This window comes from Rhinatrema bivittatum, chromosome 4 (genome assembly GCF_901001135.1).
Source record: "Rhinatrema bivittatum chromosome 4, aRhiBiv1.1, whole genome shotgun sequence".
In the NCBI taxonomy this organism is placed as follows: domain Eukaryota; kingdom Metazoa; phylum Chordata; class Amphibia; order Gymnophiona; family Rhinatrematidae; genus Rhinatrema; species Rhinatrema bivittatum.
Window position 1 is genome coordinate 127,549,137 of NC_042618.1, and position 26,158 is coordinate 127,575,294.

General features: G+C 43.3%; 1 protein-coding gene across 2 annotated transcripts in view; it reads left to right on the forward strand.

Moving 5' to 3' along the window:
* TMEM121 (transmembrane protein 121) overlaps positions 1 to 26,158 on the forward strand; it is a 578,648-nt gene that overhangs the window by 493,977 nt on the left and 58,513 nt on the right. For both annotated transcript variants that reach the window (XM_029598836.1, XM_029598837.1), the window contains exons 4-5: positions 18,303 to 18,334; positions 20,982 to 21,105. The gene's annotated coding sequence lies outside the window, so the exon portion shown is untranslated. The remainder of the gene's footprint in view (positions 1 to 18,302; positions 18,335 to 20,981; positions 21,106 to 26,158) is intronic.

A 26,158-nucleotide genomic window follows, 5' to 3' on the forward strand; every position in this document is an offset into this window, starting at 1 on the left:
TTGTTTTCCTGCAGGGCTGGTCACAATGTGGACAAGCAAAGTATTAAGAGAAGTTTGGACATTGGATGCCAAGCCTAGGCTTTCATGGCAGACCGGGAGAGATGGCTTGCACATATACCTGGTTAGGGACTGGACTTTCAGAGCCAGATAAGCTTGAGTCATGCTGGCAGACCCGCGGCTTGACCCAGGAACGATTTAGACATTATTGCACATAAATTGTAATGGGTGTAAGGTGAGCATGAACAAGCTGTAATAAGTTATCCTCCTGTCTCTCATGTGATTTTGGAATAAGAAAATTGACAGGGGAAAGAAAAGAGAACTGTTGGACAATGAGGGGTAGTGCTGTTGATGAAGACACTGGAGCATCTAAGACAAGGTGTGTTAATTATTTAAGAGTTTCGCAGGACTGGGGAATCAGGACACTGCAGCGGGGAACTATCAGCTGAGTGCAAGCTGTGTTCTGAAGCACAAGATATCATACTGGCTAAGTCCCAAACTTAGCTAGACAAACCTTCCAAATATGTACTTAGTTGTTGGTGCCAACAATCTTTTCTATATGCATTGCTGCCATTTGATTAAACGCATTTACATATTGAGGATAAAACATTTTCTCATCTAACTGTATTGGTGGGGTACTTTAAAATGTTTTTCCTATGAAGCTATCATTACTGTACTGTGAAATTGCATTGATCATATTTGTAAAATCTAGTCAAAACTAGACCATAATATGCTGAAATGCTAAAATGTATGCTAGAAGTTTAAAAAGTATGCCAAAGTTCAGCCTTAAGCTTTATTCCTGCCTTCTGAGCTCAATTTACAAGAAATCACATGACTTAAAACAATCCCAGACCTATTAACATGTATGAGATAACATTGTAATGTCAACCAATTAGGAAATTGTTATAAAACAAACTAGCTCATTGGTGTGTAAATTAGAGGTGGTAATCTATTTAATCTATTGTGTTAACAATGTTCTCTGAGACTGCATCTGAATTGCCTTGCTGGTAATCTCAGACTCTCCTGGAATATTCCATACTTTATCTAAATAAAAATCTTTATTTAAGCTGCCAGTATTAAGTGTTAATTTTGGTAACTCACAACAGTATATTTTATTTATGCTAGGATATTACAGGCATAATTTAAAAAAATAATTTGAACTCTTAAAATGACATCCAATATCCCACTTAGGATCAAATGGCTATGAGAAAATGATTAACACATCTAGCCCCTAATCAAATAAATCACCTTCTATCAACTCATTACTTAACCCTGTCCAGAAAGCAAATTTGTTTTATTGCACTAAATGAATAAAAAGGGTCCAGTGAATCCATCATGAGATTCAAAGTTGGCATAATATTTTATAATGGAGATAAAACCTGAAGTTGTAGAAGGATATTCTAACCAGCTTGCTGACTACATTTAGCAGAGAAATGAAGAAGCCTGTAGTTCAGTATTTCCCACCTTGTGGGATGTGTGGATTCCTTTTCAACATCCAAAATATTTTGTGCACCTTTTCATGCATCTCTAATTTTGACAATCAATTAAATGCCATATAGGAAACTGATTAATGGAATAGCAAATAATAATATGAACTCCAGAATGATTTCTAATTTTTATAAAATGTAATATTAAATAAAGAGTGTTTTCTGATATAAATGGGCTCTCCCTCCTGTTCACCCTTTATAGTCCCTTCATGACTGTTTTCCCACCTCCACCATGACCCTTTCCCAAGAACTTTCCTTCCTGCCCTGCTCTCCCTCCTGCTCTTTCCTTCCTGCAGCTTCTTCTCTGGTTCTGTCCCTCCTGTATTTCTCATATAACCCCTTTCTGAAATCTCACTCTCCTGCCCTCTCCCCTCTCCAAGTGCCTTTTTTTCCTGCCCTGCTTGCCTCCACCCATGGCTCCCATCTACTCCCTCCGTGCAGCTATTTACCCTCATTCTCAGGCAAAGGGGTCAGCCAGAGCACCTGTAGAGGTGGCCAGGAATGCTCCTCAGGGACATCACCCTGCTTGCTGCTGCCTCTGCTTGTGTGGAGCAGAGGCTGATGAAGGGTCTGGTGGCAGGGGTCTGGTGGCAGTGCACCTCCCCTCCTTTACCCGTCACAGTTTTAGACTGGCAGTCAACTGCACTATATATTCCCCATCTCCTTTCTGTTCCAGTTTGGGCTTCTTAAGGCTAAGACCTTCCTCTCCTTGGCAATGGATGAGGCAGTGGGATTAGGCAGCAGGAGCCTTACAGCAGAGGTGAGGTCAGCCTGCTCTATTATTCTCAGCAGATGCAATTTGGTTGCTTCCCTTCTGGAGGACCCCCTTAGATGGTCTTGCAAACCCCCTAGGGATCCATTGACCCCCAGGTTGGAAACCACGGCTGCAGTTCATTGGCTCTCCCTTCACTCTCACTGTTAATGCAGTTAATCCGTTTACAAGAAATGGAGATTAATGCTGCAAGTCACAAAAATGGCATAAGTAATTAAGGAAGCAATCACTGAACTGGGACTGATCATTTCTCTCAAAATATAATCAGTTGGGTGGCAGATAACATTATCACCGTGTTTCTCAAGCACTGCAATTTAAATATCCCACTGGTCTGACAACCCCGACATAAGTAGATAACTTGTCACGTGGTTAAAAAGTTATCCAGCTATATGTCAGGGGTGGCTCAAGGACTTACCTGGGTGGATTGCCGTTATCAATACTCAAACTCTATTTTTATGCAGGTAAACTCATATATACCTGCATAACATTTTTCTTTATTGCCCTCTAAAAGTTTTTAATATTGAAGAAATTTCAAGGAATCAGTTGCAGGTGGGCACTGTGGCTTACAGATAGACAGAACTGAATATAAAAACAGACACTGAGACTCTGCACATTGACAGTTTCTTCTGATGGAGTCTCTGCAGAAACTGTCACTTAAAAATTGTTCTGTTGCTTGTAGTTTTGACAAGCTGGGCAGTAATACTGGAAGTAGCAATAATATAAACTACAAATGTAAGAGCAAGCATGGTACACTGACAAACTGCTGAAGTCCTTCTCAGAGTTGTTAAAGACAAACTCCTGCTGGCTGCTGTTGTTTTGTTATCACTGGCCAGTTTTACTGAGAATGCAGGGTGTTCTTCAGGAGATCCATGTCATTGGCAGAATGCTGCAGGAGAAACTACAGGGCATGACCACTGTCTGGAGGGAGATGTTGCAGTAGATGCCATCCTGGCAACCACTGGCAGTATGAAATGCTTCATGACAGTCACCAGTCCCCTGGATTCAGACTCCCCAAGCATTTGCTACAATGCCACCAACACCCTAGATGGCTCCAATGCCTAGATGGCTCCCCCAGTCAGTCAACCACCACCACCCATGATAGAGCCTCCTCTTCTGCTCAGTATACTACCTGCACCGATACATCCTCCAGCTATACTTCCACAACCACAGAGAAAGTCTCCCCCCCTCTGTTACTATGGGAATGGGCTCTTCATTTGCTGCAGCTGAAGAAGAGAGCCTCATCACAGCAGGCAGGCCTTCAGCCTCTGGCTCCCCTGATATCAGCTGTCAGAAGCTACTCTCTACCCTGCAGCCATCTTGCAGCTTTCATCCCCTACCGCTGCCCTCAGTGTCCCTACCCTCTAAAGGCAACATGAATAGTGACTGGACTTTCTGTAGAGAAGTATCAAACCGGGCCAGTCCAAGGCACCTGAACCATCCCCCGCCCCCAATAAAAAGAGGATGGCATAGGTAGGAATAATTTCTTGTTTTGTATGCACAAATATCAACATTGTCATGTAAACAAATGTACTTTAAATATTGAAAATTTCTTTGAATTAGAATTTTCTTTTCCCCTACAGCCTGCTGGTGAGTCTGGCAATGCATCTCTTGCAGTTCCTCAGCATGCAGATCATATGCCTCCTCCTCTTCTTCCTCCTCAAGACAATCATGTGGTCACTCTTCAGGAGGCAGGCCTCTGGTTTTGGTGAGGTTATGAAGCATACAGCAAGCTAAAAGGAACTCATAAACCTTGGTGGTATTGTAGAGCAGACATCCCCCAGGTCTGTCCGGGCAGTGGAAATGTGATTGAATAGGCCAAAGCTTCACTTGATGACTGCCCTCATCTGCCAGTGGCCCCTGTTTGAACACACATCTATTGCAGTCTGGGGGTATGCCAGCAGGATCATGAGCCAGGTTTTGAGTGGATATCCCCTGTCACCTATAAGAGAGAGGGTAAAGAACAGATGAGTGAGATATGTGGTATCTGTTCCCAGATAAAGCTTGGAATGGGCTTCCTAGTGTACATGATACATCCACCTAGATATCAGACAGAGAAAAGGGACAGAGGTTAGTAGCTGTGTGGGTGTAGCAAGAACAGCATAACTGCCTAGAAGCCATCACTCAGTGATGTGATCTTTCTGGAAGTGGTCATGAATTCCTGCCGGTGAAAGAATCTAGACATTGTGACAGGATCCCCAAAACCTGGACACTACATCCAAAATGATCACCTTGGCATCATAGACCATCAGCAAATTGAGGGAGTGGAAGCCCTTGCAGTTGCCGTATGTGGGCTCATCATCTGTTGATGCTCTTATAGGGATGCTAGAGTAATTCATAGCCCCAAAACTAAGGGGAAGTATACAATTTGGTAGAAATCAGTCATAATTTGTTTTTTGTTTTCTCAAAGGAAAAGATATATAATGATCTGTTTTCCTGAGAAAAGCAGCCAGAAAGTGATCAATTCCTATGAAAGTTGCTGACTGGCTTATTACAGCTGTGACCCTTAGAGGTCTCTGGATGGTGCCAATGGCTAAAAAAAACTAGAGCCATACTGACCTTGAGGTGTACTGGCAAAGCATGGCTTTACGGGGTGGAAGGGTACAGGTTCTGCTCTAACTGCTGGCAGTGTATGGTATACTTTCTTGCTGAACTTGAATCTGTACATGATTTGCTCCTCAGACAGACCCAAAAGCTGTGCCCTAATCCTGTATACTCTCCAGGAGTACCTTTGCCTCTGTCTTCTCTCTGCCCTAAACCACTGTGCAATGCTTTTCCATGCATTAATTGTTGTCTTTTTATAATGTATTTCTCCTACCACTCAGCCCCTCCAGTGTGCCTCAGTCACTATACCCCTATACACACTAAAACTCTCTGTAATGTTGTGCCATTCACTAACAGGTACCCCTAAAAGTAAACCAGCAAAATTTGTAGCTGGTTGAGAGGAAACAAGAAACATTAAAGGCTACAGGCAAAGACAGTTCTGCATAAAACAATGATTTCCCTGATTGCCCTCACACCCCTGCTACTACTCCTAATATGCTTCCGTGTCCACTCACTGGGAGAAGCAAGCTATCAAACACCAAGTTAAAAAAGAGAATGCAAGTTTGAATTTGGCGTATAAATTAGCTGTAGTAAGTGTGTAGTCTTGATGATATTGTCACGGTCGGCCTTGAAGGCCTTGCATTCTGTCACGGTCGGCCTCAAGGGCCTTGCATACTTTCAACCTTGAAGGCCTTACATTCTGTTGCAGCCTCGAGGCCTTGCGTTGTTTAGTGTGCCCTTGGGCCTCAGCCCGACCCCAAGTGAACCCAGGACCGACCCGAGGGTTGACGGCGTATTCCAGCATAGCTGGCGGCTGACCATCTGCCAGGCCTGCAAGCTCCCAAGGCCAACATCCGAGGATGTTGGAAGTTGAATAGTCCTCCGACCATTCCGAGCCCTTTCGGACCTGCTGCAAACAGCATGGAGCAGCAGGCCTTGCCTGAAGTAGAGGGTAGTCGAGGACCTTGACACGAAGACAGGACAATGATAGATCAGTGCTGTAACAGGGTACGGGTTCAGGAACCAGGCAGGAACTGTAGCAAGACTCGAGTACTGGAACCAGGCAGGAACTGTCGCAAGACTCGGGATACGAAGACATCACAGAAGACACTTGGGCAGAAGGACAGTGGCACAGTCTCTCAGGGCGCCCTACTCAGCCCACCTGCGGGACTGAGTCGCGGCGCACTCTACACAGCCCGAAGGCTGGTCATGGACCACAAGGAGAGCGGGACATGCGCAAGGAAGATCCAGGCGAGGAGGAACTCCAATGTCGGGACCAATAGCATCCGAAGCTCCGACGGCTGGCGGGAACGGAAGCTCCAAGGCGCAGGGACAGATCCCACCCTTTGGCCACTCCTAGGCCCAACAGGTCAGAATGCCAGGAGCACATATGAAGACACAGGGAAGAACATCCGGGAAGGCAGGACATCTGAACATAGAAGATCTTGGCAGGACCTCAGGACAAAGGTCAGGACAGGAACATCAGGATACCTGGACAGGACATCTGAATGGGACATCTAGACAGGACATCTGGATGGAACCTCAGGCACGAAGACAAGACGAAAGAACAGGAACTGAACAGGAACTCCATGGAGAAGACAGGAAGGCCTAATGGAGCTCTGGCAGGCAGGAGCCTCCAGCAGGGTGACACTCCGATGCAAGGCAAGGAACAGACTGACAGAACAGCCCTTTATAGGGCAGAAGCAGGAAGTCCACTTAGAGGTGGTGTCAGCCACACTTCCTGTGGCTGGCCCTTTAAATCAAGCAGAGAGGCGCAGGCCGGCGACTAAGAAGCAGCAGGAGAGCAGTGCAGGACCGCGGACAGCGGCCTGCACTGACGTCAGAAGGTGAGAAGCAGGAAACAGGCAGGCAGGCCTCGGGGCAGCCTCCAGGCCATCCCACGAGGACCCCCTTGATGGCGTCATGGCTCCCTGCCACGAAGGCTGACCCGGGGCGGCTCCATGCCACGAAGGATAGGAGGAAAGACTGCGGCTCCGACTGCGGCGAAGACAAAGAGCAGGGGCGGCCTCCGGGCCGCGTGGACAAGGCTAGACCGCAGCTCTGGCCACACAGGCAGGCCCATCGTCAGCGTCCATGCCGTGTCGGGTGAAAAGGCAGCCCAGGTGAGTAGTTCTGCTCACGGGGGGCCCGCGGGCAGCGGGTCATAACAGATATTCATGCATGCATTCTTTATAAAACTGCAAAGTACTTATCAAAATGCTAATCACACCCCAACACACCCCAAGTATGCCCACTTTGTTTGCGTGTACTTTTGCTCAGGAAAGCGAGTATATGCGCATATGTTGCCAGTCTGGGCTAGGTTGGTACTTACATACATACTTTCTCATTTAAAAAATATGTGTTCATAAATTATCTCAGCAAAACTACACTTATGCACATATTTGCTGGCTAATGTGCAAATTTTCAAAATTACCCCTACAGTTGTTTTCTGCTTGAGAGGAGTATATTAAAACAGGGAATAAAGAAGAAAAGAAATACAAGATCCTCTTCCCACCTTTGTTATTGACTATACTTCGGCACATTAAATCTCCAAACACTATGCACATTCTCCTAAATGTTGTAACCTATCAGGCACTTAACGCATTACAGTTCTTTAGTAGCATAAGAAGGGTACCTAGGAAGGTCACTAACATGGTAACTATATTTTAGATTAAGTTGTGATCTGTTTGAGATTCTTCATTGTAAAGCTTATGGGGAACAGACTTAAGATCTAATCATATATATCCTAGAGAAAGGGCTAGAAAAGGGCGATGTGATAGAAAGATTTAAATGCTTCGGAGGTATCAGTGCACAGGAGGTGGGTCACTTTCAACAGAAAGGAGACTCTGGAACAAGGGATCAAACTCCAGCTCAATATGCCTCACCATTACTCCCTTGCCTGTAGTTCTATGCATCTCACAACTAGAGAGTGAAAAATTTATGACTGGAAATCAAAGTTGGTTTATGGCACCAGAGCTTTGCTGTGGCTGTGAAAAGTGATGATATCTTCTTCAGTAGCTGGAAAGAGCAAAAAAAAAAAAAAGAAGTCAGATAAAACATATAACTTGGTACAGAAAATCAAGGAGTGTCTGGAAATGATCCTTTGTTCTGTACTATTAATATACAGTGTCAATGTTGCATTACATGTTGCTTCATAAACTTAAAAAGCAGTGTTAAATAAAATCTGAGAATTGTAATTTACATGTAAAGTTTTACTAATACTGGTGATACTTACCTTCTTAATGTAAAATACAAAGAATACAATAACAACAAAAAAACAGGTCTTACGTAAAGTATTAAAATCAAATTTGTTCAGTTTTTAGGCACGCCAATTTTGATTGTCTTCTGCCAGTGCTGGATGATCAGTCTTAGATCTCTTCATTTAAATCAATGGAGCTGTCCATAAGATCCCACTGGTGGCTGTCATCTCTCTCTCTCTACACTACTAAATAAAATATTTTCGGAAAGAAAGAAGATGAAATATAGACTATGGACTGTTGAATTGTACTAAACCTTGATGGGAAGAAAATAAAAGAAGGCATTAAGAAAAATGATAGCCATGTCTATGACAGATATAGGTATTGTTAGAAAAAATGAGAAAGCAGTGATAAAACAATAAAAACTATCACCCTATGAAAAGAATTACAGAAACTATGTGCTGGATGGCATATTTACAACTGTGTAAGTATGATATGCATCACTTATGACAATATGAACAAGAACTGCATATGGGCATAAAAATGTACCACGTGCTACGTGAAGGAAATCAAGCAGAATTAGGAGAAAAAAAAACAAAACAATCCCATCAAAACACAGAGGTCCATATTTAAAGGGCTTTGTTTGGCTAAATGTTGGACTTAGCCTGACAAACCCCATTTTTCGAATTCCCCACTACTCTTAATGCCTTAGGACTTATCCAGGTATATTCAGCTAAAGACTTAGCTGGATAAAACATACCCGGATAAGTCAGAGGCATTTTGGAGCAGAGTTAAGTTAGCTGGATAAGTAAGTTGAATAATGTAGATATTTTGAGTTATCTAGCTATCTTATCCAGCAAACTTTAATTGTGTAGAGAGCTCTGCTAATGTTAGCTGGAAAACTTTATCCAGCTAAGAAGGACTTTATCTGGATATATTCAGTAGAGTACTAAATCAGCTGTGTTCCATAGAATATCCTGGACAAACACTTTTTATTTTCATAAAACGTGCTAAAAAATACTTTAAGGAGGGTAATTTTCAAATGGATTTCTATGGTAAAGTAGGACCATACCTGTTGCTTTTTAGAAAATTGCACAACTGATTGGAGATGTACATTCATTTCAACAAATGTACAAAATGCAATGAATGAAGCCATAATTTTCCAGTATTTTCATGTCTGTGGCATTTTAAAAAAATGGTCCTGGAAGTCTCCTCCTGTCTAGAAAAACATAAATTCAGGACCTAGCCCTGCCTAGCTGGGCATCCACAAGCTCAACCAAGGCCTCTCCGACCTCCTAGCCTCAGCTCAAAAACTTATTCTGGCCTGCTGGAGCCTTTATCCATGGCAATAGGCTTTCAGAAAATTGTCCCCTATATGCAGGTAAATGTACGTGTGCAATGCCACAGGGATGGTAATTTTTAAACTGCTGTGCAGGCGCACATGTATGCATGAATGCTGGCAAGCACCAAAAGATGCAGCCATTTTATAACACACGTGGGTATAAGTGCACATGGTATAAAATAGTCTGTGCACAATTTTATATGGATGCGTGCATGTGCATGCATGTGCTGCCTCAACTGCGTAAGTGGGGGAATTTTCTAAGGGACACACGCTGACACATTACAAATTTTCCCAGTTCATTCCCAGTTCACCCAGTTAAGGGATAGGATTTCCAATCACCCCAAAGTTATTAGCCTCCCTTTCCCCCTTTAGCTCCAACCCTTAAAACCCTGCTGGCTAGCCTAGTTTTTTTGTTTTTGTTTTATGATTTACATACCATCCTTAGCAGTAGTAAAATTATGAGACGGGGACCTTGGCATGCACATTTCATGTTAAAGTCACAGAATGCTCATGCCCCACCCATGCTTCACCCAGACCACGCCCACACCCTGCCCCTTTTTGAGCTTTCTTACTGGTGAGTGTAACAGGAGATATGTGCATACATGGGTGCCTATTAAAATCTGTGCAGTACATGCCGGCCCAACCTATGCACAATGGCAAGTCTTGGGGGACCCTCCTGACCCCCACAAGACTTGCCAAAAGTCCCTGGTGGTCCAGCCGTGGTCCGGGAGCGATCTCCTGCACGCGGGCTGTCGGCTGCCAGTAATCAAAATGGCACCGATAGCCTTTGCCCTTACTATGTCACAGGGGCTACGGTGCCATTGGTCAGCCCCTGTAACATGGTATGAGCACAAGATGGCACCAGGCATCCATTGCTCCTACCATGTGACAGGGGCTGACCAATGGCACCGGTAGCCCCTGTGACATAGTAGGTCAAAGGCTATCGGCGCCATTTTGAATACCGGCAGCCAAGGGTATGAGTGCAGGGGATGGCTCCAGGACCCCCCGCTGGGCCACCAGGGAGTTTTGGTAAGTCTTGGGGGGGTCAGGAGGGTGGGGGCTTTGTTTAAATTGGCTCCTTTAGACGGCCAAATAATTCGGCGAAGATTCGTTGTATTCGTGGGGAATTGCGATACGTTTCGCTTCCCCACGAACACAACAACTACATTGTATTTGTATACATTGCGGATTACAAATATGTAGGAAACGACTGCACACCCCTAGAGCATAGGGCTTTTAAAATTCACCTATTATGGCATACTTTCACCCATAGAAGGAGAAGACATTCTTTGGGGAGAGGAGGACTTTTGAATTATGTTCATACTTTTAAAAACTCAAATGTATGCACATATTTATAGCAATGTAAATAATAAACACATCAAGCTACTAAATGCAAGGACCCCAAATAAATTCTTTTTATATTCTTTTTATATCAACATGTGTGTACTAAAATCACTCCATAACTTTAAAAATTAAAGAGAAGGTGAACTGACAGTTTCATATTAAATAGCAACCCCTCACCACCTCAGGATACCGGTGCTAAGATGTACTATAATCATCAACTGTCAGCCACCAACCTCCTATTAATGTTCATTCTCTTTTCTTATTTTCTTTTTTTCTTATTTTCTTTTGATTATTGAACCTTTATCCATCAATTTAATTCATAGTTTTCTCTCAGTCCACATGAAATCCTTATCAACACTCCTTATGCACTAATAATATCCTTCGGCCTCAATTGAGGCCAAAGTATATGAATATTTGAATTTAGATTATTAGCGCATACAGAGTGTTGTATAAGGATTGCATGTGGATTGAGAGAACACTATGAATTAAATTGACGGATAAAGGTTCAAATAATCAATAGCTTGACGTGTTTACTATTTACATTGCTGTTTGAGAGACGCAATGGTATAGTTGTGGTGATATTTTGCATGTTGGTTTATGGCTCCTGACTTTGCAGATATATGGGTAGTTTGATAATTATCTCCCAAAATACTGTGAATTTTTTAAGACACATGTGGGACACTCAGTTCCTTGAAATAAAACAAACACAAACACAGAAATGTAATTTGTCAGGTAAAGCCTGATTTCATGAACCATCTGGTTTAGTTAATTAGATTTTATGTTTTTTAAAGAAACTCAGAATAATTCGTCTCTGTATGATGCCTGATCTAAATCTCTTTCTTTATTTGATCATACCTTCTGGTTCTTTCTCAGGTTTGAGAAGAATTCTATATAACAGCAGTCATAATATTTTTAATCAGTTATTTCTATTCTAGGCATTTTTTTTAGCAGTAGAGTTTTTCTTTTTCAAATTGCAAGTAGCTGGAGCCCTCCTGCCTAGTGTACTGTGATTGAAAAACAGGTTACAAAGGGCCTCATTTTCTAAAGTATCGCAGGCCTGCGGTACTTTAGAAAAATGCGTTAATAAGGGGCGGGGGCCAAAACGGGGAGGAGGTCCTGCGCTAGCCGGCAGCGATTGCACCTCCACGGTGCGATCGCTGCCGGCGTTGCACCCAATAACTACACCATAAAAGGTGTAGTTATTGGGCACGAAATAGGCAGCGAAAAGGCTCCTTACGTTTTCGCTGTCTGCACCTTCTTCGTAGGGTCGGCCCCGGTGATGCCCCGACTCCTCCTCTTCCGGGGCCGACTCTACCCCGATGACGCTAGTGCACGTTTGCGCTAGCGGTAGAAAATGAGGCCCAAAGTCATGGGTTCAATATGCACACATGGAATAAGGATTCATAGAGTACTGATGAATTAGTCAGATACTGCGAAATAGAGTACTTTACAGATAATATGATAAACAGATCCTGTCCTCAAGTACATTTTAATGAAGAACATATGAAAATGGGCTCTCTCAGAAATAAGCCACCTATAAGCCAGAAGGTTTCAGTGCCACTTTTAATTCTGGCTGGAAGCAGTTAAGGCTACAGCCAAAAGACACAATTCAATATGTAGAACTCTGAGCCAATATCATTCAAAATACTGAGAGAGGCTGATACATTAGACCATCACTGTCTCTAAAAGTTAGTGGTCAAAAGTAGTCATTATTGGAGAAGCAGTGCTTGAACAAATTGCATATATAAAATTAAGGGGCTATCACACACAGTAAAAGCCAATTGAAAAATGATTTGAGCTCATTCTATTCATCATCAGCTCCACAAAACACTTTTATCCTTATTGAAGGGATTTTTTTTTAACGTCTTTAGGGCCTCATTTTCTAAAGTATCGCAGGCCTGCGATACTTTAGGCTTTAGGTAATGAGGGGCAAGGGTCGACCCGGGGGGGGGGGCGGTCCTATGCTAGCCAACAGCTATCGCACCGCCGTGGTGCGATCGCTGCCGGTTTCGCACCCAATAGCGCCACCATAGAAGGTGTAGCTATTGGGCACGAACTAGGACGCGAAAAGGCACCTACCTTTTTGCCATCTGCGGCGTCTTCGCAGAGTCGGCCCCGGTGGCGTCCCGACTCCTCCTCTTCCGGGGCCGACTCCGCCCCCATCCTGGTATCGCACGCGATAAGGGACTTTTTGCATGCGAAGTGTCCCTTATCGCCTGCGAGCCACTTGGAAAATGACCCCCTTAGTCTTCTGTGTACAATTAGCAAAAATTCACCAAAATACCAAGCAAAAACAAAACCTTGACATAGCCACACTTTGGCATTAAATGCCTGTTTCAAGGGTATTTCTAAATGTTAATACTGCCCCTTAAAATTAGGTTTCAGTATGCAAATACATCCCAATGTTCATAATTCATTTCTAAAAAGGCCATTGTGCTGTCACTCATAATCCAAAAATAAATTAATTCAATACATAAATATTTCTATTGACATGGCTTACTACTACTAGGAATAGACACAAACAAATTCTCAGTGATGCTTTTATCCTCTGCAACAGAGCCTTAATTTTGCACATGCATTTGGTTAAAGGGTTGCTTCTTTATTAGCATTTACTTCCGACTACTCTCTTGAGGATTTTGATTTGTCATGGTTCAGTCAGTTCGCCTGCCTTTTTTCATTGCAGGATAGATAGCAGAAGCAACAAACAACTTACATTGTCATGATAATGTCTAAGAGGTTAGTAATTAGAAAGAAAACAATCCTTTTCATGAACAGGAGGCAATATAATGCAAAATAATGAGACAGCTATTAAAATACTATTTTTGACAGTAATAGATGCATAATATTCAGAGTTAGGTTTAGAATTGAGACCTATAGAGGCCTAAGCAATAAAACTATTTCTAAAATAAAGTAACAGTTTTGAGTGCCCTTACCAAAAATAATGCTGGTAATAATAATATGCACCTTAAAATTCCATTCAATGACTGATAAAATAAGATGTGATGTTCCTCTACTAATGTCGGTATATAAAAATTTTCAAATTAAAAAAAAAAAAAGATTTAGCATGGTCACAGTAAACAATGTTAACAATAGCATGGCCATTCTATTATTGTGTTCAGAAACCCCAAATCCATTAGCTAAATAAAAGCAGCATGTCAGTTACTAAAGAGAAGCTAGATAGTATGGTCACACTAAACAGCATGCCCAGTTCTTTTTCCTCTTGACTCCTCCTGCTTGCTTCAAACACAAATGTCTGGCACCTCTGGGCTGTTTGTCACTTTAGAGAGACTATACCACAGGCAAAGAGATGAAAGAAGTGCACAGGTCTAAAAGAGGAGAAAACCAACATGTGGGCATGTTTTGAACCATAAGAATATCAGAACATAAGAACATGCCATACTGGGTCAGACCAAGGTTCCATCAAGCCCAGCATCCTGTAGGGGTGTGCATTCATTCCCTATGAATTGGTAATCCACAACGTATAGGGCTGTATTCGTTGTATTTGTGGTGAAGCGAAACATATCGCGATTCCCCACAAATACAATGAATCTTCGCCGAATTATTCAGCCACCTAAAGGAACAAATTTAAACAAACCCCCCACCCTCCTGACACCCCCAAGACTTACCAAAACTCCCTGGTGGTCCAACGGGGGGTCCTGGAGTCATCTCCTGCACTCAACCCTCGGCTGCCGGTATTCAAAATGGCGCCGATAGCCTTTGACCTACTATGTCACAGGGGCTACCAGTGCCATTGGTCAGCCCTGTCACATGGTAGGAGCAATGGCTGGCTGGTGCAAAGATGCTGTTCTGATTAACAAATGATGGTATCTAATAGAGATGTGATTCAGCTGAATCTTTTGGTTCGACCTTCGTTATCGGCCCGCCATGGTAAATTTCATTTTTCAGCAGTTCGGGCCGATTTTAATTCGGCTGCCCCCGAAACAATATCTGAAACCCACCCCAACCCTTCCAATTTAATTAATTAGAATGGGGTTGTAAAAAAAACCAAAAAAACAAACTCACCTCAACCCTTAAAATGTAATTAATTACAATCCCCCACCCTCCTGACCCCCCCCAAAACTTGCCAAAATTCCCTGGTGGTCCAGCAGGTGTCCTGGGAGCGATCTCCCACTCTTGGGCCATCAGCTGCCAGTAATCAAAATGGCGCTGATGGGCCTTTGCCCTTACCATGTGTCAGGCTATCGGTGCCAATAGCCAGCCTCTGTCACATGGTAAAAGCAATGGACGGCCAGTGCCATCTTAAAAAATCACACGGGCCATCCATTGCTCCTACCATGTTACAGGGGCCAACCAATGGCACTGATAGCCCCTGTCACATGCTAAGGGCAAAGGGCCATTGGCGCCATTTTGATTAGTGGCAGCCAACGGCTTGAGAGGGGGAGATCGCTCCCGGGACCCCGCTGGACCACCAGGGATTTTCGGTAAGTCTTGGGGGGGGGGGTCAGGCAAGTCTTGGGGGATTGCAATTAATTAAATTTGAAGGGTTGGGGTGGGTTTGGGGTTTTTTTTATGTGCCCTTTCTCCCCCCCAAAAAAAAAGAAAACCACACAAAATGTCATGGGTTTTCTTATCATTTTGTCGTCTCCCCGAAACGCAACAAAATAGGAACTATCGTCTCTATTTCCTATTTCGTCACAAACGAATGCACATCCCTAGTACCTAATCAAATCAATCACACACCTTAACACTTCAGTTAGTCAGCCAGAGTGACTCACTTCTCTCTTGAATAACAAATATTGGTACCTAATCAAACCAAATCACACTACCTTGAGGGTAGTCTGTGAGGGTCTTCAAAGAGCGATATGAAATGACATGGCTGGGGACAGAAGGGAACATGGGTGGGGGTGACCCAGGGAGGAATGTAATTGCCCTGACTTAGAAGGGCACTGACATCTGAACATTCATCTCTCCATGACCTGTCTATATTAGGCACTGCAATTGCTGCACTACGCTGTCTACTAGTGCAGAGGTTCCCAACTTTGGTCCTCAAACCACAAACAGGCCTGGCTTTCAGGATATTCAAAATGACTATACATGAGATATATTTGTATACAATGAAGCGAAGCGTGCATGCAAATCTATCTCATGCATAATCATTATGGATATCCTGAAAACCAGATCTGCTTGTGACTCTTGAGGACTAAAGTTGCCCCCCCTCCCATGCTTGTGCATCAAAGTCTGCAGACATGAGCTCTACACTCGGACCAAAAAAATTGGTGAACTTAAAGAAGTTTTGTGGTTCAGACTGCTGTTCATCCTTAAGCCTCTGAATGCCTACAGTGGTCATTGGCCACATTAATAGTGTCAATGACAGCAAAGACAATTATCTTCTAGGAAACTATTGCTTGGAAATATATGTGCCTTGTATATATAAAGGTAGATTTATTTATGTTGTGCTCAAATGAGAATCAGTGTGTCTGCTCAGAAACTCCCTTCTCTTTTGCTGTCATTCTTTCCTTTTCCTTGTCTCCCTTGTCCTGCTGCACCCTGTGAAAGCTTTCTTTTTTATATTTGGAGGGAGGGGAAATCTGAGTGGGGGTCCATTGGCTAGTTACTAGTCACTTGCCCATGTGGTACCCTCCTGCTTGAAAGAAGTCCACTCTTTATTTAGACTAGCCAGGGAGTGGGGCTGGGACCCTCACAATTATTGTTGCTTATGGTCAAGCCTTTTTCTGCTTTTTAATCTGTTTTGAGGTTTTGGGTTAGGGATAGATCATTCCTTCCTCCCACAAAAAACACTCTAATTATTTTTATTACGTAAATATTGAAGTAGGGTAGAAAGTTCTGGTGTGCCTGCTCATTTAGAGAGAACAGTAACAGTTGTTACTACCAGCATATTTGGGTTTGCTGACATACAGGGGGCTGAAAGATGGAGGGAAGAACGCAGTGCAATCTCTATGGAGCTACAGTATTCTAACAAGGAGGCTCAATACTGAAAGATATATATTAGAGAAAGAAGCATAGGGAGAGGGAGGCTGTGTGCCTTCCAGGTGTTACAGCTTGAAAAGATGAGAAAAGGTTTCAAAGGTTAGCTAGATAAATGCAAAGAAATTTGTGCAATGCCACTGAGGGATGAAGTTAACCTATAAAATTAAACTGGTGAACTTTGTCCAGATGTTCAGTCACTGCCAATTGACTAAATTGCACTTGAATATATGCTTTAATTTAACTATTTAAAACTTGTTTCCAAACAGGTTTCTTTTCGACTAGAAATGTGGTTCTGGATAATGTTCGGGTGGATAAAACACAGAGACACTCTATATTTTTGTTTTATACATGCTAATAATTATTCATATAATAAAGGCTATTTTTTGTGCTCTTATGTTTAATTTTAGTGCATCATCTGTTAAGTGGCATTTTAGTGTGCATATTAAGGGGTGAATTTTAAAAGCATTGCTCATGCTAAAAGGCTCTTATATGTGAGTATCTGGGCCACGTGCGAGTAACGCATAATTTAAAAGGTGCAAATTATGTGCGTATATACTCGAGCACGAAGAAAAATAAAAAGAACGAAGCTAGACTATGCCTGGGGTGATCCAGGCCAGGTCTAACAGTTGTGCACAAAAATTCGTATTAAATCCAGCAGCTGTGGTGCATGGTGGCTTGATAGCTGCATATTTTTGCTGCTGCTCTTGATGAGGTGTGGGTCTGCTGATATAACATTTTAGGCCTAACACAACAGAGTGAGGGGTTCGGGCCAACTGGGGGGAGCACAGGCTGAAGATCCAGAAGGATCTGGATGACCTTGAGATAGACTGGGCAAACTGGAGGACTAAGTGGTAAAACTGGGAATATCCTTCACATAAGCATGTTTTAAAATCTGCCTGCCTGTGTGTGTAAAAGCCACCAAAGTCCTAAGGAAGATATGTTGTGAAGTAAGTTTGATCAAGTAACGACAAAATTAGGAGTACACATACACAATTTAGGTGTATTTTACATAATATGCATGCATGATTTAAAATTCTAGCATAGTTACAAAGTACGCAGATATTTTTACTGCAGATATTTTGTAGCTAATTTTTAGTGGGGATGTATGCAAGTAGCTTCTCTTTGAAAATTATCTAGCACAAAGTATGTATGCTAAAAGTACCCATATTCTTTGTACTTGTTAGTTTCCCAAATGTTGTGGGATGGTATATAAAATAGTATGCATACTTTTGAAAATGCCAAGTATCAAAGGCCTGGATAGATCCACACGAGAAGAGCTTGTTGCTTCTGAGCTAGGTACAGGCGAAGATCTTCCATCAGGCAAATTAGAGCTGTTTAAGTACTGTAAGACAGACTGGAAGGGATCTAGAAAGTTTGTGGCTTGGAGGAGCTCATTGAGTTGATAACAGAATTGCTTTTTCAATGATTTTTCTGAGGAAAGGAATGTTAAAGACAGGCCTGTAGTTACTAAAATCATTGGGGTCTAGGTTCAGTTTCTTCAGAGCAGGTTTGAGAACAGCTTTCTTAAGGCAGTGAGGAAGGTGACCCTCTGAGAGAGAGGAGTTTATGATGTTTTGAAGCCGAGTGAGGAGACCAAATTTGGCCTTCTTGATGAGCCAGTTGAACACGGATCATGCCAACATTCTAACTCTTCTTATTTTATTGTCTTCAAGGTACAAGAATTCACCAACAGAAAAAAAATCAGGTAAGTTCAGTTCAAATAATTAACAGAAATTCTTAGCACAAATTTCTTCAACCAAGAATATGATTCTTTCCTCAAAATATTCTCATGTTTTCTGCCTTGCAGGTTTCAGTTCTTACTCAGAAAATCACTCACATAAGTATAAAGAATTTCAACCCTCAAAAGATCAGAACATTAAATTTCTGTCAGTCTTTTCTCCTGTATCTCATTCTGTGCTCCAGTTTCTGTGTGTGTTACTGAAACAGGTATGCAAAATATAGCTCACAGTTCTGCAGTTTTTGCTGGTGATGCTGGAGTGCATAAGGCACACTTTCTTCTTCTGGAAGTCTTTGGTCCTCTGGTCCATGTCCAGCCATGACAAAGCACCTACTATCCTGAGCTTAAACAAAATAAAAAAGAGACTCTATTTACACTTTGTGTGAGTTATCTTCTGGCAGAATCTATGTATGTATATGCTTCATTCGCTGGAACCACTGGACTGAGTTATATACTAGCTAATAAAAATAAACCATAAAAAACATGTGTTCTTAGCTAATTTTTGTCAGTTACTCAAATTTACTTTCTTTCTCTGATTATATATATAGGCATATATAGATATAGATAAATATATATATATACATATATAAATACATATATATATAGAGAGAGAGAGAGAGAGACAGAGAGCGAGAGAGAGAGATGTCATTATTATTATACTCAATGGGGTACATTTTCAAAAACAGCCCGCGCGTACTTTTGTTCACGCACCACACGTGAACAAAAGTACGCTGGATTTTAAAAGATACACGTGTAGCCACGTGTATCTTATAAAATCCGGGGTCGGCGCACGCATGGGGGTGCACATTTGTGCAACCTGCGCGTGCCGAGCCCGGCGCGCGCTGCCTGTTCCCTCCGAGGCCACTCCGATTTCAGGAACTTTCCTTCCGCCTCCCCTCACCTTCCCCTACCTAACCCACCCCCCCGGCCCTATCTACCCCCTCCCCTACCTTTGTCAGCAGATTCATGCCTATCCGAGGCAGGTGTAAATCTGCGTGCGCCAGCGGGCTGATGGTGTGCCATCACCCGACCCGGGGGTTGATCTGGAGGCCTCGGCCACGCCCCCGGGCCAGCGCCATGCCCCCGGACCCGCCCTGACCCGCCCCCTGATCCCTGGACACACCCCAGACACGCCCCCTCCCATCCCTTTTACGAAGCCCCGGGACTTACGTGCGTCCCAGGGCTATGTGCGCACCGGCGGCCTATGCAAAATAGGTGCACCGGCGCGCGAGTGCCCTGTGCACGTAAATCCGGCTGCATTTACGCACGCAGGGCTTTTAAAATCCGGCCCATAGGGTATACTTGAGTGTGTAAATGATGCCAATCCTATTTTTTTCTGTTCTTATAGTGTTGGCTCAAGGGAGGGAGGGGTTCATGTCTTTGCTAGTGATAAGGTATGATATTGTAATGTTTATCGGAGGTTTTAATTTTTATTCAGTTGACTTCTCCAAGGTTGGCTATTCTGAGTTTTGGAGTTTCTTGCTGCTTTAAGATGTTCTCAGGTCTTTCCTGGCCCTACTCATAGGGCTGGCTGGAAATGTCATAGATTTGTTGTTTGTGCCTGACTTATGGATGGCAGAGCCCTGGATCAAGGTATTCCAGGGCTTTGGTCTGATCATTTTTTTATGAAATTTGTTTTTAGGGCACTTATAGTCCTGGGGTTGAGGACAATGAATTAGCTACTAAAAAGAATTATTTATTTATTTGTTTATTTGCTTTTATATACCGACATTCATAGGAAACATCACTTCGATATGATTGAATTGGATACATTTGAATCTGATTAGTCTATCCATCAGACTGCATTAGACTTCATATCTGTATTGGGATGTGAATCATTTTTTTGACGGATGAAAATATCGTATGATATTTTCTAATCTGTCGTATCGAGGGTCCCCGAAAACAATAGGAAAACCCCATGAAATTTTCATGTGGTTTTCTTATCGTTTTTTTGGGGGGGAAGAAAGGGCAAACAGAAAAAAAAAACCCAAACCCACCCGACCCTTTAGATCTAACTATTTAAAATCCCCTACCCTCACAACCCCAAAAAAACTTTCCTAAAGTACCTGGTGGTCCAGCAGGGGTCCCGGGAGCAATCTCCCGCCCTCGGGCCATCAGCTGCCACTAATCAAAATGGCGCTGATGGCCCTTTACCATTACCATGTGACAGGGGCTATCGGTGCCATTGGCCGGCCCCTGTCACATGGTAAGGGCAAAGGGCCACCAGCGCCATTTTGTTTATTGGCAGCCGATGGCCCGAGAGTGGGAGATCGCTCCCAGGACCCCCGCTGGACCACCAGGTACTTTAGGAAAGTTTAGGGGGGTCAAGAGGGTGGGAGATTCTAAATAATTAGATTTAAAGGGTCGGTGTTGGGTTTTTTTTTCGGCTCGGGGCAGCCGAAAACAAAAACCGTCCAGACCCATGGGAAATGGAATTTCCCATGGGTCCACGATCCTGAAACCGGAACCAATTCCGGCATCCGATTCACATCTCTATATCTGTGACATCTTTAGTGGATTGTTTGCTAATCTTAAATCCATAATTCAATCTGTTGCTCCTTTGCAAGAAAGGCATATTATTCAGCATCAACATTTTCTACCTTCATTTTTTCAGAAGCTTCAGAAGTTGAAGAGTGTGATGTATCGTGCAGAGTGCAATTGGCGCAAATGTCATTCATTGCATGGAAAGAGTATCAGATTGCATGGAAAGAGTGTAAATCATCACTTGATAAGGCCAGGTATACTTATTTTACAAAATGTCTTAAGATCTCCTCAAAAGATCTGGGAGAGAGTTGTTTGGCAGTTTATCAATTGATTCACTCAGTGGATAAAGGTTGCTTTAGTCTAAGCTTTGATTATGAACAGTTTACATCCTTTTTGACTGAAAAAGTCAAATGGTTACAGAGTTTGGTCACATCAGAAGGGTTACTACCCCTGCCTTCTTAGAAGAGGATGTTGAATCATGCTGGGAATGGATTGATTATGTGACTAACACAAAGGTAGCAGAAATCACCTCTACACTTAGGTCCTTCCATTGTATACATGATCCCTGTCCCTTTTGGGTTATTAAAGCTAGGTCTTCTCTCTTTCTGGAGAGTATTACTAAGATAATTAATTTATCTTTAGGGGAGTACTTTCTCCTGGAATCTTTGAAGAAGGATTGGTTACTCTAGTTTTGAAGGGAAAAAACTCTTCTGGTGATAGCATGGCTAATTTTTGGCCTATTTCTAACTTGCCAACCTTTGCCAGAATTATAGAAAATGCCATATTATAACAGCCCAGAAACTATTTGGAGGATAATCAGTAGTGTTCAGTAGTGTGGGTTTCAAAGGAATCACAATACCAAAACCCTATTACTTAAGCTGCATGATTATATATTACATCATCTTGATCAGGGTTACTTGGTATCATGATATCCTTATACATTTCATCTGCCTTTATGTAGTATATAATGCCATTTTATTATCTAGGCTTTCTTTATTAGGTGCACGTAGTAACATACTTAAATGGTTTCATTCTTTTTTGGTAGGTAGACAGCATGTAATTAGAATTGGTCAAGAGAAGTCTTCATGGAAGCCTATTCTTCTTGGGGTTCATCAGGGCTTGGCTGTTTCTTCAATGCTGTTTAATATTTACCTGATACCATTGTTTATGTTACTTATATCCTACCATAACAGTCTTAAAAATATAGGCAGATGATATCCGGCAGCTGTTCCCAGTTGATAGATTTGTAGTTGCTATTGTTGCTGACATTTCAGAATGCTTGTCTGTAAATAGCTGGCTTACTTAAACTAACTTATACTTAAAATTTACCAAATCAATTGGCTTATGGATGGGTGAGATTGACAGGCCTGCTGAACTGACTAATCTTGTGATTGATTGTACTCCACTTCCTTTTGTTGATTCTGTAAGGGATCTTGGTTTTATTTTTTACCTTGAAACCACAGAAGGCAGCAGTCATTCAATTTGGCTTCTTTAAGCTTCATATGTTGTGATTTTTTATATATGTACTTTCTTGAAAGGACTATAGATCTGTTAAACAAGTCTTTGTATTAATGGCAATAGATTATTGTAATTTGTTTTATATTGAATTGCCCAAAAAATGTATGTGGGCATTACAGGTCTTACAAAATGCTGCTGCATGAATGGTGGTGTCATGAGCTATGCACAAATATTAGGGATGTGAATCGTTTTTTAACGATTAAAATTATCGTCCGATAATTTTAATATCGTCTTAAATCGTTATAGAACACGATACAATAGAAATTCTAACGATTTATCGTTAAAAATCGTTAAATCGTGTTAGTGCGCACTAACTCGAGTTAGTGCGCACTAACTGAAAATGATACAAATTGACACTTTCCAGGTCAGTAAAGGTCAGTTAGGAATGAATATGTGTTCCTATTGGCTGGCTGCCCTCTTATCTATTGATGTTAACCAGGTTCCCACTGAGGTGATGTTTGGGGGGATGGGAAATGGAAATGGAAACTCAGGAACACTAACAGAAAATGATACAAATTATTGACACTATCCAGGTCAGTAAAGGTCAGTTAGGAATGAATATGTATTCCTATTGGCTGGCTGCCCTCTTATCTATTGATGTTACCAAGGTTCCAACTGAGGTGATGGTTGGGGGGATGGGAAATGAAAACTGTTGGTAGTTGACAAAAAAAGTAATGTGATCAGTCAATATGACTAGAACCTGTGCCCTATTCCTGATACCAGGGGTGTTGTGATCTTCCTGCACTCAGTGCCCTATCCCTGATACCAGTCTGAGACAGCTCCCTCCCTGCATTACTAGTGAGAGGCTGGCTTCACAGACAGGGGGGAGCTGCCTGACCCTCACTCCTGACTTCCCCCATGTCCCAGCTAGTGAATGGTGTGTGGGTGAGGGGGGGGGGGAGGATGGTGAAGTCTGAGACAGCTCCCTCCCTGCATTACTAGTGAGAGGCTGGCTTCACAGACAGGGGGGAGCTGCCTGACCCTCACTCCTGACTTCCCCCATGTCCCAGCTAGTGAATGGTGTGTGGGTGAGGGGGGGGAGGATGGTGAAGGCTGAGACAGCTCCTCCCTGCATTACTAGTGAGAGGCTGGCTTCACAGACAGGGGGGAGCTGCCTGACCCTCACTCCTGACTTCCCCCATGTCCCAGCTAGTGAATGGTGTGTGGGTGAGGGGGGGGGGGAGGATGGTGAAGGCTGAGACAGCTCCCTCCCTGCATTACTAGTGAGAGGCTGGCTTCACAGACAGGGGGGAGCTGCCTGACCCTCACTCCTGACTTCCCCCATGTCCCAGCTAGTGAATAGTGTGTGGGTGAGGGGGGGGGGAGGATGGTGAAGTCTGAGACAGCTCCCTCCCTGCATTACTAGTGAGAGGCTGGCTTCACAGACAGGGGGGAGCTGCCTGACCCTCACTCCTGACTTCCCCCAAGTCCCAGCTAGTGAATGGTGTGTGGGTGAGGGGGGGGGGGAGGATGGTGAAGTCTGAGACAGCTCCCTCCCTGCATTACTAGTGAGAGGCTGGCTTCACAGACAGGGGGGAGCTGCCTGACCCTCACTCCTGACTTCCCCCATGTCCCAGCTAGTGAATGGTGTGTGGGTGAGGGGGGGGGGGGAGGATGGTGAAGTCTGAGACAGCTCCCTCCCTGCATTACTAGTGAGAGGCTGGCTTCACAGACAGGGGGGAGCTGCCTGACCCTCACTCCTGACTTCCCCCATGTCCCAGCTAGTGAATGGTGTGTGGGGGAGGGGGGGAGGATGGTGAAGTCTGAGACAGCTCCCTCCCTGCATTACTAGTGAGAGGCTGGCTTCACAGACAGGGGGGAGCTGCCTGACCCTCACTCCTCCGGGGTATTGTGATCTTCCTGCACGCAGTGCCCTATCCCTATTAATACCAGGAGTGTTGTGATCTTCCTGCACGCAGTGCCCTATCCCTAATACCAGGGGTGTTGTGATCTTCCTGCACACAGTGCCCTATTCCTGATACCAGGAGTGTTGTGATCTTCCTGCATGCAGTGCCCTATCCCTGATACCGGGATGTGTGCAAGAAGATCCCAACACCCCCGGTATCAGGAATAGGGCACTGTGTGCAGGAAGATCACAACACCCCTGGTATTAGGGATAGGGCACTGTGTGCAGGAAGATCACAACACCCCTGGTGTCAGGGTTAGGGCACTGTGTGCAGGAAGATCACAACACTCCTGGTATTAATAGGGATAGGGCACTGTGTGCAGGAAGATCACAACACCCCTGGTGCCAGGGTTAGGGCACTTTGTGCAGGAAGATCACAACACTCCTGGTATTAATAGGGATAGGGCACTGTGTGCAGGAAGATCACAACACCCCTGGTGCCAGGGTTAGGGCACTGTGTGCAGGAAGATCACAACACTCCTGGTATTAATAGGGATAGGGCACTGTGTGCAGGAAGATCACAACAACCCTGGTGCCAGGGTTAGGGCACTGTGTGCAGGAAGATCACAACACTCCTGGTATTAATAGGGATAGGGCACTGTGTGCAGGAAGATCACAACACCCCTGGTGCCAGGGTTAGGGCACTGTGTGCAGGAAGATCACAACACTCCTGGTATTAATAGGGATAGGGCACTGTGTGCAGGAAGATCACAACACCCCTGGTGCCAGGGTTAGGGCACTGTGTGCAGGAAGATCACAACACTCCTGGTATTAATAGGGATAGGGCACTGTGTGCAGGAAGATCACAACACCCCTGATGCCAGGGTTAGGGCACTGTGTGCAGGAAGATCACAACACTCCTGGTATTAATAGGGATAGGGCACTGTGTGCAGGAAGATCACAACACCCCTGGTGCCAGGGTTAGGGCAGTGTGTGCAGGAAGATCACAACACTCCTGGTATTAATAGGGATAGGGCACTGTGTGCAGGAAGATCACAATACCCCTGGTATCAGGGTTAGGGCACAAGTTCTAGTCATATTGACTGATCACATTACTTGTTTTGTCAAGCTACCAACTGTTTCCATTTCCCATCCCCCATATACTGTCAGTGGGAAGCTTGGTAACATGAATAAATAAGAGGGCAGCCAATAGGAATACATATTCATTCCTAAACTGACCTTAACTGACCTGAAAAGTGTCAAATTGTATCATTTTCAGTTAGTGCGCACTAACTCCCAGTTAGTGCGCACTAACTCCCGTTAGTGCGCACTAACTCGAGTTAGTGCGCACTAATCGGAAAAAACGATTTTTAACGATTTTTTAACTAAAAAATCGTGCCTAACACGATTTTCTTGCCCTGCCACACGATTTCTATCGTTAAGACGATATGGAAAACGATTCACATCTCTAACAAATATATTACCCCCATGTTGTAGCAGCTTCATTGTCTGCCTATACAGCAACATGTAAAATTTAAACTTAATTATTATGCATAAGGCTGTACATGGATCAAGTCCAAACCTTATCACAGATATATTAGTTTTTTTATGAGCCAGGTCGTAATATGACATCTTCAGTTAAATGTCTGCTTAGTGTGCCATCGTTTAGAGATTATTATCTACAATACACCAGGAAAAGAACATTTTCAATAATTGGTCTAATTCTTTAGAATGAGTTTATTTCATTTATTTATTTATTTAAACGTTTTTATATACCGCGCAATGAGGCAGAAATCTAGCCGTCTAGGTGGTTTACAGTAAAACATTCATAATAACACAACAGACAACATTAAAATACATCACATTAACATTAAGTTTAGTCTTAAGAACAGTGCAAAATTTAAATATAAAGAATAGTCATTATTTTGAACTATAAGCACTTG